The 7,427-nt window shown below is 36.9% G+C and overlaps 1 pseudogene; it reads right to left on the bottom strand.

Moving 5' to 3' along the window:
* Positions 1-6,134: 6,134 nt before the first annotated feature.
* LOC149251232 (nematode resistance protein-like HSPRO2 pseudogene) lies at positions 6,135-7,427 on the bottom strand (annotated as a pseudogene).

The raw sequence follows: 7,427 nt of genomic DNA on the forward strand, positions 1-7,427 counted from the left end.
ATGATTGAAGGGTAGGGGTGAGCATTGGGAAGGTATTACAGAGGTGGTTATAGGCATGGAAGAATTTGTGGAGGAAAGAGGTGGTGGGTGTGGGCGATGATACATCTTAATTGGTTCAACAATAGGGGGGAGCACCCTTGGGGAGGATATTGGGGTGTTAATCGCTGAAGCAGTGTTCCCAATGCTAGATCTTTTTTCGGTAGCATGTTCATCGAATAAACGAATTCGACAACTTGGAATGTTGTGAGATGTGGGTCCCTCAGCTGTAACAATAAAAATAGTTCGTATAGTCATACAAATGTGTTGAACATGATAATATATCGCATTTAACGTAAAACAATGCATAGCATGACATTTCCATACCAATATTGGGTATAATAGAATCTTGAATTATCTCAGGCGCGTGGTCCATATTTCCTTGTTTTTGAGAAGATGACTCCAATTGTTCATCCATTCTTTTTTTCCTTGCATGAACTCGTCCAACCCTTTCAAATTGTAGTATATCTGTCCCTGACTTTGACTTGCGACCACATCGCCTCTTTTTATTTACTGGACTCAAGAAACTATGTTTTCTCTTGGTAGTGATCTTGGATGGAGTTATAGTATTGAAAAACATTTTGTTGTATTCTTGACATGCTTTGTCTACCAAGTTGTTCAATGCATATGCCTGTTCCAAATTTGTAGGTATTATGGATCTCAATTTCTCAAGAGTTGATGAGTTAACACGTTTCATCTCATCATGTTCAGAGAATGCACTATCTTGTCGTACATTGGTTGATTCAACATTGTATGAGAAATTCTCTAAATTATCAATGCTTGTTTCATTATGATAATTCAGATTGGGAGGAGAATCAAAGCATGGAAAATGCTCTGTTTGGATTTCTGGGACCAATATAGGTGTTTCATTCAAATCAAATAAAATTCTAGGCCTTTCTGTCGTGGGATCAGTGACACCAGGTGCTACATTTTCACCCAAAATAGTGTTACTCACTAACATCTCAACTTTCAATACATGTTTACAGATATTTCCATTTAGGGCCCAATTGCAATTGCAGAAGTGTAGATTAGAACCCTTATATATGACATTGTACCAAATGTCACGAGTATCCTTATTTTGGCTACGAACCCAGTAGTCATTACTCTTTTCATCAGGCACACAATCTTCATTTGGGATTTTCTTAGCTCTACACTTGGATGAATTCAGTTGTTCCTGTATTTTTCTGGGTCGTACAAAACCAGCTTCTTTTAAACGGTGCATATGATTGTAAAATAATACAACCTTTGTCAACAAAACATAGATTAACCAATCAACCCTTCTGTGGCATGCATTGTTCTTCTCACATAGGTACCTTTCCTTGATATACCGATGGTAAGATTCAATGGCGTTGTTCGTATCTTGATTTGAATGTGGAAAATTTCTGTATGCTTTTGCCCACATATCTGTAGAAAGAAATTTATTAGTTATATATTAATAAGTATACATATGACATGAAAAATAGAGTCATTATAACCACCAATAAGAAGCTTACATATTTTGTTGTTGGACAGCCAAGTATTTCTAAAATATTCCAAAAAAAAAATTTGTTCACTGAATTCTTCAAATAAGCTTTCAACTTTCTTTCGCACAGATTCATCATCTTTACACATGTGCATGATTTCACCTAATCCACGAAAAATGCGTATTTGGTTTTCCCTCCCTTTGACCTTGTTTCCAACATTTTTCAACCATGCACGACGAACATGCCACACACATAATAATACTTTGCACTTGATCGTAGACCTGCAATAACATAATTTTTAGTGAGATTATACATTAACAATATTTTTTATGCCTCTTGTAAAAATAATAAACACATCACCTCAATGCTTCAATTTCAGCAGTAGCATCATCCGTGATGAAGGCAAGAACATGCCAATCTGGTCGCTCTTTGTTTCCAATTGCAAGTAAGGCCAACATCCATTTAGAAAGATCAGCTATAGTGTTGCGTGATGATATCACCCAAGCTATTGGAACCCCATTGTGATGTTCGTCGAAAACCATTAAGGTGTAAAGTTGATACTGCATTACAAAAAATATGCATAATTACATTTATATAAGATACATGCATTAATATGAGGTTAAATAAATGAATCGGATTTAGGATAAATATGTACTCACCCCGTACTTATTTGTACTAAAGGTTGAATCCATTGAGATAATATTATTGTGAGAGTATTTCAGCATCATTGAACACATCCACTTTGTTTGTATGCCTATGATAAAAGGGATATTTTCAACAAGATCTTGTTTTTGGTAGAAGAAAAAACTCTCTGGGTTTTCCTTGTACTAGCACTCCACACTCTTTGGATCACTTTGATCTTTAACATACTCTAGCCTTATGATATCATTGTAAATGTTACTTATATCTTTTTTTGTCATTTAGGTATCTCGAAGTATCCCTGTGTATAACTCACCAGATCCATCCTTCACATCAGAGATGAACTTGTCCCATATCATTGTAGCATTAAAACCTCTTTTAACGAAATGTTGGACTGTAGATCGCATATGCCAACTTAAATGTGGTGCATAATTGAATCTCATGGACCTTCCGATTGCATCTGTCCCATGACAAATAACATTGGATTCATCAATATGTCTACATGCAGTATATATTATTACAGCATCATCTGGTCTCATCACAAGTCGTCGCACAAAGAAGTGACATTGGCAACCAACTTTAATACTTTCATGTCGATTGCAGGTTGTCTTTGGATCTGATGATGCACTCCTAATTCTCCTTGTCGACTGTGGACCATATGAACACCAATAACTGTACGTAAAAAAATTACTGCAAATTAGATATAATATTTATGCATATTGAAAAAATTACACATATCTTGAAAAAGCATATAGAGACTCACACACTGTAATCCAAGAATGTTGAGTAATTGGTGACTTTGATATCCTCTATTTTTTTACTTCGGTGATTCTTAAGAAGAAATTGGGTGGGTGCACTTTCATTTGATTCCTCTCCACTTATGAAATCATCAAGTCGACAATATGGAATAACTGCAACTTGGTCCCCCTCAATCTCTGTCCATGTTAAGTCTTCTGCTAAAAATTGTATCATATCTTCCGGGTCTTAAACTTCCAACTCGTTAATCCTCCCCCACTTATTCATTCTTAAAATACCTATACAAATTGCATTGAAAATAATTTAGCTTGAGTAAATAATATGGTCTTGATCAATGCATAGCGTACTAAGCATGGAAGTCTCATTTTTTAGTAAATATTTTATACTTTTCACGTAAACCACTTTGGGATTAAGTAATATTCAGGGGATCTTAGATGACATTGTACGATAACTAAGATCATAAGAAATTGGGTCATTAATAAGCTTAAATATCTCTGACAAATTTAGACTAACCCATGCATGACATATGAATTCTTTCTGGAGGTGGGGCCACCATGTTATTGTCGAGGGGCGACTTGTGATGAGTCGCTGCGCTGGAATTGGTCAAAGGGAACTGCCTAACACTGACACATAAGATGGTGCGTTAATGGGTCCCTTCAAATAGGGATGAAAGGGAGAGACATAAAACCTGTCCCCAACAAACCCCCAATATCAAGAGTAATAAGCTTGAAGATTACCAATGCTAGGGAATTCCAAGGTTAATAACAAATGAACAAAACAAGGCTCTGATACTGGGGTTGACCTTGGGGTACATATTGAGGCTGGGGTTGACCTTGAGGAATGTATTGTACCACAGGTATATACTGTCCTTGAGGTTGCCCCCCAGACGCAATTTGTGTCCTCACCCCGAATTCTACGGGATGTCCTCAACAATTCGGCCACGGAAACAATCTCAGGAGACTGGCCCCGAAGTCTACGGGACTGTCTCGGTAATTCCGCCACAGTTAAAGACTTTTAACTACTGCACACGCAAACAAAGTAAAATCTCAAAGCAAACTGCCTAAAGTCTCTAAAGAACCAAACAAATTTGAAGCACACGCCTAAAGAATCTAGGGCATCAAACCAAGCACAAACAGTAGCCTTCCGGACCGAAAGCGCTAGTTGGAGATGAAACCCAACATCGCCGGATTCAGTACAGAAGTGGTGGGTGGAACAGTTACCCCGGCAACCTGCTTAATGAATAGACCGGCACAAGTTCCTCCACTTTAACCGTCTCGAGTGAAGTGAACCCCCCGGAAAATCCAAGTGAGTCTAGCCGACGTCTGCTCCAGGTACAGTGGGATCTTCCCTCCACCGTCACCTCGGTAGAATCCTAAAGATTATGGTCACTAAGGTTACCAACAGCAACAAGTATACCTGGGGGAACAGTCTACACTCCGACAGCACGCAAGGGTAGAGTATCAAGCTCAATCCCCTTGCCGGCTCCTTGACAATAATCCAAGGTTTACCGATAAGTGACCCCTGGCTCCTCGACAATGGTTAATCCAAGGTTTACCGTTTGTAATACGTGCGTGTCTGGCGTCGTTCCCAACGAGGGAGGATTGATCCCCTCACTGGTTCGGACACGAGCTCGTGCTTCTCCTTTAAGAGGAGCTTTCCCAGAGTATAAATGAAACAGCTGGATTTAATCTATCACAAGATAAGCTACTTGTTTGGTTTTGTTGTCTTGGAGAGTTTATTACTCTCCTACTCCAAGACACTAGCCTGATCTATATTGGTGTTTCAGAGCCCTAGTAAATAAAAAGTTACTAAGTTGATTTTACTTTAAGCGTTAATTTTATGGCTTTCTTAAGACAAAAGGTAGTGGAGATGAAACTGGTGGTGTGTAGACTCGACTCTCAACCACTACAAATATGCACCTAAGATGATTTACACTACTTTTCTTTTTCAATGAATCTCCTAGCTAAGAGAGTTGGAAGAATGCAAATTTTATAGAAAACAACTTTCTTAACAAAGACAATCAAAGAAACAATTTTCTTTATCTTTTCAAAACATGCAACTCATGACCACTAATTATTCACGAAATTTCCTTTTTCTTCAAAAGACTACAAATGCTACCAAAGCAAACTTTGTTTCCAAAAGAATTTTTGTATTTTTCCTATATTAATCAAGCATCTAAAACTATTTATCAAAAATCAAATTTAACAAATCTAAGGCAATCAAATCAAAATCACTCAAAATTAAAACTAAAGGCAAAATTTATACCTTTACCATAAATTCAGTTAAATTAAATGACATCTTAAGCAATAACACAAGGCCATGTGCAAGAAAATTAAAGTAGAGTATGAAGAAGTATCAGAGTACTTTGTAAAATAAATGTAGAGATAAAAAACTATACTAATTATATGTTATTAGTCAATCTGAACTGCATTATCTAATATTTTTTCTCAAAACTTTGGAAATGAGTGGATATTTATGGTAGGAATGTAGCTTGAATATGATATAGATTTAATACATTAAATTTTTTATGATACATTCCATTAAATAAATTCAATAATCTAAAATTATAATTATCTCAATTTCACACAGTGAATTAAAAAATCTTAAAAAACAAAAAATATGATAAAAAAAAAAAAAAAAAAAAAATTGCATCAAAAAAATTATGATGCATTCCATTAAATAAACTTAACAAATTAAAATTATAATTATCTCAGTTTCACACACTGAATAAAAAAATCTTAAAAAAATATATAAAAATAACAGCATTAAACTACATTTCATGTTAAAATTTATAATGAATTATATAAATATCATTAAACTCATCATAAAATTTAGGTAAAGAATTAAAAAATTAAAAAAAGAAACAACTCGTAAAATTTAATAATTTTAATAATTACCTTTTTAATTTTGGACAATCTTTTACACTATTTAACGAAGGAGGAATTGCACACTATGAATCCTTAGTATCCTATCCACGTTGGAGAGGGAAAAAAAAAAAAAAATCCCAAATTTCTACCACTGTTCTATTGATTGGTCCTACTGATGGGGATGAACAAAAATGAGTCTAATCCTATATCCAATATAATTCTATGTATAGTACTCAAAACTGTTAATGTAAAAAGTGTATGTATGTATTTGGGGTAATACATTGAAAAACTGAAGGCACTATTCTTTCTCTTGTACATTTCACTTGATTTGTCTGTAGATCTTCCAGTGTACCATCCACCATAGTTGTAACTTTTAGTGCCAATAGCAACCCAAAAATGTCTTTGCACCATCCACACTGGGGAAATAAGGTGGTTCAAAATATATATGACGTAGGGCATCACAAGCACCTAGATATGATGGACCCTTCATTTCAGTGCTACCCATGGTTGTTACTACCAGCTGCTGATATGAGAAGAAAAACCTTTTCACCGCGGCTTCTATTGCCTGGAAGGCCAACAGAACATGTATTGTTGCAACATGGTAAGCACCTGAAGTGTTATGTGAGCACAGTCCATGTGAATGAAACAAATGCATAAGTGCCTCCTGGAGCCTTGGTCCACCCTTTGGATCAGCCTCAACACCGATGACTTTGGGCACCAGATGCCTTAGTTCCTTGCATGCATTTGTAAGGTCTCTAAGGGGGGCAGACCGAAGGCAATATGCACCTGCAAGCGTACTAGTGCTGCTAATTGCCAACTGGTGTTTAAGGCAAAGGAAATCATCTGGGTCCATCACTAGAAGCAAATTCACAATTTCTGTGAGCATGTTCCACATCCTTTCAACCATCCAACAGTCTGTGGATGCTCCTACGAAATCCCCAGAGTCTATTCTTTCATATACTCTCTGCAACAATTCTTGGCCTACAAATACCCACGCCTCAAAGATCTGGAGGACATTGCAAAGTTTGGCATCTTCTAGATTATGGAACTGTTTATGTTGTTTTAAAGAGTGCAAATATCTTGGCTTGCAGATTCTATCATATTCAAGAAGAGGCTTACCTGACATATTTGGTTCCCCCAGACCTAAAGTGAAGGGAGTCATCTGCATATGGCCTTCAATGGCAAGCCATATTCTAGAAACCATAGCTTCAGCGCTTTTCCATGTACCCAAACGAGGAAGTAATCTCTCTTCACTTGTTCTGCTAACCACAGGTAAAGCACCAGGTCTCTGCCATACCTCATGGAAAACTTTCCATGAGAGAACACCACTACTTACTGACAACTGAAGAGTGGGAACCTGCTTGTCATTTTCACAAATCATTGAAATCAACTCAATCTGGGAACTAATTAAGGATTCAAGCCTTCTCTTCCATTCCTCTTTGTCAATGTAAGTCCTTGTGTCACAGAGGACAGACGAAACAAACTGAAAAGTAATCTCCAATGACTGTAAGGCAGCCTTTACCAACCCCTCTCTAGACCAACCAGGCCATTCCTTGAATTTCCACATGGCACTGAGCTCTGGGAGATGCACATACTGCTCGTAACCAGCACACAACATGGGGGAGGGCTCTATGGATTCTTCAACAAAGGCAAAATAGGATGCCAT

This window comes from Pinus tabuliformis, chromosome 7 (genome assembly GCF_031772625.1).
Source record: "Pinus tabuliformis cultivar Carrire ecotype Pingquan chromosome 7, CPIR1, whole genome shotgun sequence".
Classification (NCBI taxonomy): Eukaryota; Viridiplantae; Streptophyta; class Pinopsida; order Pinales; family Pinaceae; genus Pinus; species Pinus tabuliformis.